The sequence below is a fragment of the Lithobates pipiens genome, unplaced genomic scaffold (assembly GCF_037356315.1).
Source record: "Lithobates pipiens isolate NorthernLeopardFrog02 unplaced genomic scaffold, aLitPip1_a1.2 Scaffold_8, whole genome shotgun sequence".
Taxonomy (NCBI): domain Eukaryota; kingdom Metazoa; phylum Chordata; class Amphibia; order Anura; family Ranidae; genus Lithobates; species Lithobates pipiens.
The window spans coordinates 254434021-254443432 of record NW_027507903.1 but is presented as its reverse complement, the minus strand read 5'-3'; the positions used below and the strand labels follow the sequence as shown (position 1 = coordinate 254443432).

Here is a 9412-nt window from a genome sequence, read left to right as displayed (position 1 = left end):
ATTTTATGAGCCTTTGAGGTTGATTTACTAAAGGCAAATCGGCTTTTGACTTTGCATGGGAATTTGCACTTTTCAAGAGAAATTACGCTCTGTGAATGTGATGAAGTTGTTCACTTTTATCATCCAATAAGAAGCAAGCAAAACTATATTTTTCATTTTCCTTTATTTTCATATTCCTATATTTCCATTTGTGTTTATTCAATTCATCAAATCACTCCCTGCATCTATTACCTTTTGTACCACCACCCTCTCCCTTTAGAATGTAAACTCTATGAGCAGGGCTCTCCTGTCCCTTCTGTATTGAACTGTTCTGTAAAATGTGCTGTCCCCCCTCTACATTGTAAAGCGCTGCGGAAACTGTTGGCACTATATAAATTGTGTATAGTAATAATAATAATAATAATAATTTTCCTTACACATGATTGGGTATTCTTTGTAAAGTGAATTTTCATAATTTTTGGTTAAGTTAAGTGCAAATTCCCTTGCAATTTGTGCAGCCTATTTGCCTTTAGTAAACCAACCCCATTGACTGATAACATCAGAAAAAGTTTCTACATACTTGTTCAGAATAAGAGGTTCAATAGATTCAATTAAGAGTGTCCACATGACAGCCAGGCAAGTAGCAGCAGTAGAATGAGAAGTTAGCAATGGCAACCTTCTTCTTCTCAGGAAAGGAGGTCCTTTATTTGATGGGGCTGTGTGGGAGTGGGTGCTGCTGCTGCAGATTCATATTTCTGCTTTGGCTTCTCCATCGCTCACTATAATATGCCCTTCTTTAGACTCCATGACGTTAGACTACTGTATGTGCTTGAATACTGAAATACCCAGTTAACGTGTGGACTAAAGTGAATTAAAAAACATGGTTTCCCAGATGCGATCTTCTATAATCTTTCTTTCACGCTTAAGCCTCGTACACAGGATCGGATTTTCCACAGACAAAACCTCAGACTTTTGTCCAAAGGCATGTGCCTGGATTTTGTCTTGCATACAAATGGCAAGGAGTTGTCGGCCAACAAACATAAACGTTGTGATGTACTACGTGGTTATTCAGCTCTTTAGCGTCACCCTTTGGGCTCCTTCTGCTAATTTCGTATTAGTAGAAGTTTGGTGAGTGTTGCTTTATGCTTTTCAGTTCTCGTTTTTCATTTTGAGCTTTTCAGTTCACGCTGTTCATTTTGTGCTTTTCAGTTAATTTCTGAATGGCCGTTCCTCAACCAGCCATGTTGCAGAATTGGAGGAGATAACATGTTATTTATTATTGGCCTTGGACTTATTGCTTTGACCCAAGTCCAGTCCAGGAACAGGAGGAGAAATTTCTTGGACCAAAAATTGGTTGCTTTATTAATCGTGACCGATTTTTTCATATGTCTTTGCTGCAGGAGCTCCAGGAGAATAATCCAGATGATTTTCGGAAATTATCTTCGGATGACAGACCCCTGCTTTCACAAACTCTGGCATTGTTGACCCCCTATATTAAGAAGCAGGACACATGCATGAGGCTTTTATTTTTTATTTTTTTTGGTCGAATAATAATGATCTGATTTGTTATATTTTCTATATTTTTGGATGCATAGAATGCACTTTTTGGTTAAATTCTATTGGCAGATAGCATGTCTAATTGTATTTGTTTTCTTTTTTTAATGCACAAAAAAAAATTGTGGAAAATAATACTTGGCTATGTGTTTTACTTCAAATGACAGTTTGGGAGTAGGCAGTTACATTTAAAAAAATACACAGTAAAATTGACAAGGGACACCAACATACTTGTATCTTTGATCTTAAAAACTACGGGATAATGGTGTTGTGGTAACTTGCCCAAAAAAACAAAACAAAAAGCATAATAATATTATTCTTGATATCACTAGAAAAAAAAGCCTTTGAAAATTTGTTTGCAATAATGCCATCAGTTTTACCAGCAAAGCAGCTTCATATTATCCCATTAAAGAAGAAGAGAATGTGCGCTGTATTTCGAGATTTCATAATTTGCCACGTCACAAATATTAATTCTCCATTACGAATGCTAGTTTCCAAGACCGACCGCTACTGGCTCGATCTTGTTTTCGAGCATGCGTGTTTGTACTTTAGACTTTTGAAAATCAGACAACAGGCATTTGTCTGCGGAAAATTTAAAAACCTGCTATCCAACATTTGTCCGTGGAAAATCCGACAACAATTGTTCGATGGAGCATACAAACGGATTTTCCTCCAACAGCCTGTCATCACACAATTCCCGTCAGAAAATCCAATCGCTTGTATGAGGCTTAAGTCTTCTGTGTTTTACAGACCATTTGCTCCCTCTCCTTTGATAAGTCAAGATGTTTTTAGACTCTACTCTTTAAAGACTTCATGGAAACATCTTCCCTAGGATTTCAGGGGTGGCACTTTCCCAACACTAACTAGCATTTCTTAGAAAGAAAACATTTTTATTAACATCGCAAGTCATATTTATTCATCCTGCTAATTCAATGCTCAGAATAAGTGATGTTATCATAGGCCAGCCGATGTATCTGGCCAACATATGGCTTAATTAGATGGGCGTGATTTCCTAGAAGAGCGGAGACTGTGAGCTGCTGTTTATGTGCAGCTGCAGCTTAGATTTTTGGGGATGTTATGCAGCAACATTTAGGTCAGTCCCTGCCAAGAACAAATGTATAACTCTGTGTACATTAAATCAGATTAGGTAAATGGAACAAGTCAAGGCAAATGACAAATGAATATCTAGAGAAAACAATTTCTTATATTTAAATTATTTTAGATCCTTCGTGATGCAGTAAACATATATCACACTTCAATGTTTGATAGAAAAAAAATCTATAGAATACCAAGAATTAAAAGAAAAACATTATTGTTTAAACTTTCATTGCAACAGATGTCCCTGACGCTCATGATTGAGAACTATGACAACTCATTTATCATTTTGCATGTCTTTAAAAGTTTTGCTGTGACATGTATATAAGGCCAACTTAATATATACATTAAGGTAGACGTATACTTTTTTTTTTTTTTTTTTAAAGAAGTCCGGCCAAAATATTTATTTTTCTACAATGAGCAAAATTATAAAATGCAACACTTTTGTGTTTGCCCCTATTTATCATGAGATGAACTGAAAGATCTAAGACTTTTTCTATGTACACAAAAAGCCTATTTCTCGCAAATATTGTTCACAAATCTGTCTAAATTTGTATTAGTGAGCACTTCTCCTTTGCCGCAATAATCCGTCCACCTCACAGGTGTGGCATATCAAGATGCTGATTAGACAGCATGATTATTGCACAGGTGTGCCTTAGGCTGGCCACAATAAAAGGCCACTCTAAAATGTGCAGTATATTGGGGGTGTCCGAAAACCAGTCAGTATCTGGTGTGACCACCATTTGTCTCACGCAGTGCAGCACATCTCCTTTGCATAGAGTTGATCAGGTTGTTGATTGTGGCCTGTGGAATGTTGGTCCATTCCACTTCAATGGCTGTGCGAATTTGCTGGCTATTGGCAGGAACTGGAACATGCTGTTGTATACAGCGATCCAGAGCATCCCAAACATGCTCAATGGGTGACATGTCCGGTGAGCATGCTGGCCATGGAAGAACTGGGGTGTTTTCAGCTTCCAGGAATTGTGAACTGATCCTTGCAACATGGGGCTGTGCATTATCATGCTGCAAAATGAGGTTATGGTCATGGATGAATGGCACAACAATGGGCCTCAGGATCTTGTCATTGTATCTCTGTGCATTCAAACCGCTCACTCACAGGATATCATACACGCTGTCTGCCATCTGCCCTGTACAGTGAAAACGGGGATTCTCCGTGAAGAGAACACCTCTCCAATGTGCCATAAAATGTGAGCATTTGCCCACTCAAGTCGGTCACAACGACAAACTGCAGTCAGGTCGAGGCCCCCTTGAGGACCATGAGCATGCAGATGAGTTTCAGTAACCAAAACTGCAGAATTTATCCTCATGACACATCACAGGAAGCACCGCCATGGTTAACAGAGGACAAAATTAAAATTAGACTTGGGAAACTTAACATTAATAAATCACCTGGACCAGATGGCTTGCACCCGAGGGTACGTAGGGAACTCAGTCAAGTAATTGCCAGACCATTGTCCTAATTTTTACTGACAGTCTACTGACTGGAATAGTACCAGCTGATTGGAGAAAAGCCAATGTAGCATCAATATTTGAAAAGGGCCCAAAATATATCCCTGGGAATTACAGACCAGTTATCCTAACATCAATAGTATCAATAGTATGTAAACTCTTGGAGGGGATGATAAGGGACTATAGACAAGATTTTAGTAATGAGAACGGTATCCTTAACAGTAATCAGCATGGATTCATGAAGAATCGTTCTTGCCAAACCAATCTATTAACCTTCTATGAGGAGGTGAGTTGCCATCTAGATAAAGGAAGGCCCGTAAATGTGGTGTATCTGGATTTTGCAAACGCATTTGACACAGTTCCCCCATAAACGTTTACTGTACAAAATAAGGTCCGTTGGCATGGACCATAGGGAGGGTGGGTATATTGATTGAAACCTGGCTACAAGGGCAAGTTCAGAGGGTGGTGATAAATGGGGAGTACTCGGAATGGTCAGGGGTGGGTAGTGTGGTCCCCCAGGGTTCTGTGCTGGGACCAATCCTGTTTAATTTGTTCATAAACAACCTGGGGATGGGGTAAACAGTTCAATCTCTGTATTTGTGGATGATACTAAGCTGTGGAAACCTTGCAAAAAGATCTGAACAAATTAATGGGGTGGGTAACTAAATGGCAAATGAGGTTCAATGTAGAAAAATGTAAAATAATGCATTTGAATGGCAAAAATATGAATGGAATCTATACACTGGGGGAGAACCTCTGGGGCAATCTAGGATGGAAAAGGACCTGGGGTTCCTAGTAGATGATAGGCTAAGCAATGGCATGCAATGCCAAGCTGCTGCTAACAAAGCAAACAGAATATTGGCATGCATTAAAGTGGGATTAATTCTAGAGATAAAACAATAATTCTCCTGCTCTACAAGACTTCTAGAGATAAAACAATAATTCTCCTGCTCTACAAGACTCTGGTCCGGCCACACCTAGAGTATGCTGTCCAGTTCTGGGCACCAATCCTCAAGAAGGATGTACTGGAAATGGAGCAAGTACAAAGAAGGGCAAATAAAGGGTCTGGAGAATATTAGTTATGGGAAAGGTTGCGAGCGCTGAACTTATTCTCTCTGGAGAAGAGACGCTTGAGAGGGGATATATGATTTCAATATACAAATACCATACTGGGGACCCCACAATAGGGATAAAACCTTTTCAGGAGTTTAATAAGACTCGTGGCCACTCATTAAAATTAGAAGAAAAGAGGTCTAACCTTAAACTACATGAAGGGTTCTTCACTGTAAGAGCAGCAAGGATGTGGAATTCCCTTCCACAGGCGGTGGTCTCAGCGGGGGGCATCGATAGTTTAAACAAACTATTAGATAACCACCTGAACGACCACAACATACAGGGATATACAATGTAATACTGACATATAATCACACACATAGATTGGACTTGATGGACTTATGTCTTTTTTCAACCTCACCTACTATGTAACTATATAGGTTCCCTGAGGCGGTTTCTGACAGTTTGTGCAGAAATTCTTTGGTTATGCAAACTGACTGTTGCAGCAGCTGTCTGGGTGGCTGGTCTCAGAGGGTCTTGGAGGTGAAGATGCTGGATGTGGAGGTCATGGGCTGGTGTGGTTCCACGTGGTCTGTGGTTGTGAGGCCGGTTGGATATACCGCCAAATTCTCTGCAACGCCTTCGGAGACAGCTTATGGTAGAGACATAAACATTTAATTCAAGGACAACAGCTCCGGAGGACATTTCTGCAGGCAGCATGCCAATTGCACGCTCCCTGTGGCATTATGCCGTGTGATAAAACTGAACAATTTTGGAGTGGGCTTTTGTTGTGGCCAGCCTAAGGCACACTAGAGCTGCATGATTAATTGTTAAAAAATCGTGATCTCGATTCAACCCTCTTCATGATCTCTATGCAGAACTTCCCAATTCATTCATGTAACAAGTGTAGAGAGTTCTCTGCTCACTCAGCTGTCCAAAGAAAAAAAACAGGCAGCCTGCCAAGTTTTTCACAACATTGTCTGTGCTAGTAGATAACTTTAAACATTGTAACTTTTTGTTCTTAGATCAAAGGAATGAACTTCGGTCTGGAAGTTTAACCACTTAAAGACACTTTTTTTGTAGTAAAGCAATACTAGAGAGAGGGCCGGGACCTCTGTGTCCTGTGATTTACTTCAAAAGAAAAGGATTTTACAGGTAAGCTGTTATAAAAATCCTATTTTCTTTAACTGTACATCATGGGACACAGAGCCATAGTAATTACTATGTGCGTTGTCCGAGAGCAATTCCAACTGAGGGGAGGGAGACACAACCAAAGTAGGGCACCATGAGATCAGAGGATTTATACTGCTGCCTGCAGTACACTGCGCCCAAAGGCGACATCCTCATGTCTTTTTACATCCACCAGATAGAATCTGGTAAATGTATGGATTGAAGACCAAGTTGCGGCCTTGCAGAATTGAGTCATGGAGGTTTGGTGATGCACTGCCCACGAAGCACTAACAGCCCTAGAGGAGTGCGCTTTGATTTGAGAGGGTAGAACTACCTCTTTAAACCATAAGCTTGAACGATTACTTGTCGAATCCATTTAGAAATAATAGATGTCAATGCTGCCTGTCCTCTTTTAGGACCTTCAGGCAACACAAACAAAACATCAGTTTTCCGAATCTGAGCAGTCGCCTTTAAGTAGACTTTGACTGCTCTCACCACATCAAGAGAATGTAGGGATTTTTCTTCCATAGAACAGGGTTCTGGAAAAATGAAGGTAGAACAATATCTTGGTTTAGATAAAAACCTGATATTACCTTCGGTAAAACGTTAGGATGAGGACGCAATACTACTGTATCTTTGTGAACAATAAAAATATGGCTCTTTACAAGAAAGAGCAGACAATTTTGATACCTTTTTGCAGCAGATATGGTTACCAGAAAAAATTATTGTTAAAAAAGGACCAAGGGAATATGTTGTATCGGCCCAAAAAAAGGCTTTTTTGTAATGCCAACAAAATTAAATTCAAATCACAAGGGTTCAGAGGTTACCTAAGTGGAGATTAAGCCATGTTACCCCCCTGAATAAAGTTCTGAACCAAAAAATGCAAAGCAAGTGGTTGTTGAAATAATACCGATAAGGCCGAGAACTGTCCTTAGAAAGCACTCAAGGTCAGCCTTATTTCTCACCCCATCTGCAGAAAGTCAAGGATTCTACCTTTGACTTATTTCCTGGGGTGCAACTCCTGGTTTCACACCAGGAGACATATGTTTCCTAGACTCCATAATATATAATTATGGAGGCCGGCTCCCTTGTATTAACCAAGGTAGAAACTACTGAACCTGACAGCCCAGAGTGTGGTTCTCAATAGCCAGACCGTTAATTTTAGTGTTTGTAAAGTAGGATGGAACACCAGACCTTGCAAGAGAAGGCCTGGCCGTGATGGTAGGGTCCATGGGTCCCCTACTGCCATCTTTACGATCTCTGCATAGAAGTCGTTGACGCAGGAAGAATAGGAGGGAATGCATAAATCAGTGAGAACCGATTCCACGGGAATAGCAAGGCATCTGTTTCCCATGCTAGCGGATCCTTTGTTCTTGACACAAAGGTGTTGATTTTTTTGTTGAACCTGGGCGCAAACAGATCTATGTTTGGGATCCCCCATTTTTGACATATTGACAGGAAGATATCGGGTGAGGGAACCATTCTCCCAGGAACAACTGCTGGCGTCTCAAGTAATCCGCCTGCCAATTTTCTATTCCTAGAATGAAGACTGCCGATAGGCAAAGTACGTTGTTTCCTGCCCAAGATAGGATCTGATTCACCTTTCTCTGGGCCACACAACTTCTTGTGCTCCCTTGGTGATTAATATAGGCCATTGCTGTGGCATTGTCGGATTGAATCCTGGCATGACAATACCGTAAACTGAACGTTCAGGCCCTCAGGATCAAGAGCTCTGCCTGAATTTCTAAAATTCAAGGCCATTTCTGATTTGGGCCACTTCTCTTGGACAGTTGCCTCTTCCAGGACTGTTCCCCACCTAAACAAAAAAGGTTGGCATGTGTTGTTATCCCTTCCCAGGTAACTGAAGGAAAGATTTTGCTTAGTAGATGTTTGGATATTAACCATAAACTGAGGTTTTGGCACACCCAGCCTACAGCACCTGGTATTTCCAGGTGGTCTCTCATCTGGGTACTAACCAGGCTCAACCCTGTTTAGCCTCCAAGATCAGATGAGATCGGGCGCTATCAGAGTGATGTGGCCAAAGGCTATGGAGTCAGACACATTGGGAATGTAGAGCTTGAACCCTTTGTTCCAAGCCGATAGGATACAGTTTTGCAGTCTCGAAAGAAACTCAGCATAAGGAACATAAGGAACGGCTTCGAATGACGCCACCATCTTTCCCAACAACCTCATGCAAAGTTGAATAGAAGAAATGTATCTTGCTTCGACCACCTAAATAAGTTCCTTTATGGTGCTGATCTTTGCCTGGGATAAGATCTTTGTCTGGGTGTATCTATGATCGGACCCAAGTATTGTAGCCTTCTTCATGGTTTTAAAGAAGATTTCTCCTAGGTTGAAAATCCGACCTAGATATTCTAGGTAGTTAAATGTGGTGACCATACTTTGGTCTAAGCAGGTCTATCAAGAACAGATCGACTAGGTAAACTATAATCGTTATACCTTGGGCCCTTAATCTGGCTAGAAGAGGAGCCAGAACCTTTGTAAACACTCAAGGTGCAGTAACTGGACTGGAAAGCAGAGCTACACACTGAAAATTAAGATTTTCCACCTTGAAAATTAGATATTACTAGTGAGCAAGGAGATAGGCATATGGAGGTATCCATCTTTGATGTTGATTGACGCCAGAAGTTCCCCTCCTTGTAGGATGGAGATGACTGATTTGGATTGCCTCCATACGAAAAAAGAGTGGTTATAGTCAGGAATTGAATTTAGATTTTTGAGATCCAAAATGTCCATTCGGATTTGGCACCATGAAAAAAAGAGGTTTGATTCAAACCCAAACCTCTGTTCTTACATTGGGGCCCCCATGATCACTTTTTTCTTTTTCTCTGGATCCTTAGAAAACATTTGATCTGAGAAAACGAGGAGACGGGAACTCTTGGAACTCCAGTTTGTACCCTGGAGCTATTGAGGAAGTGCCCCATTCGTCTTGACACTCTTCCTGCCAGATCCTTGAGAACTGCAGAAGAATTCCCCCTATTTGAATGAACCTGACGGTGGAAGCCGCCATGACTGCCTGGGAGCTGATACCTCTGGCACAGCAGAAGGAGCTTTAAAAACGAAAATACAT

General features: G+C 40.8%; 1 pseudogene; it reads right to left on the bottom strand.

Annotated features, from left to right (window-relative positions):
- Window positions 1-8248: 8248 nt before the first annotated feature.
- On the bottom strand, window positions 8249-8367 carry LOC143964629 (5S ribosomal RNA; annotated as a pseudogene).
- Between the last annotated feature and the right edge of the window lie 1045 nt (window positions 8368-9412).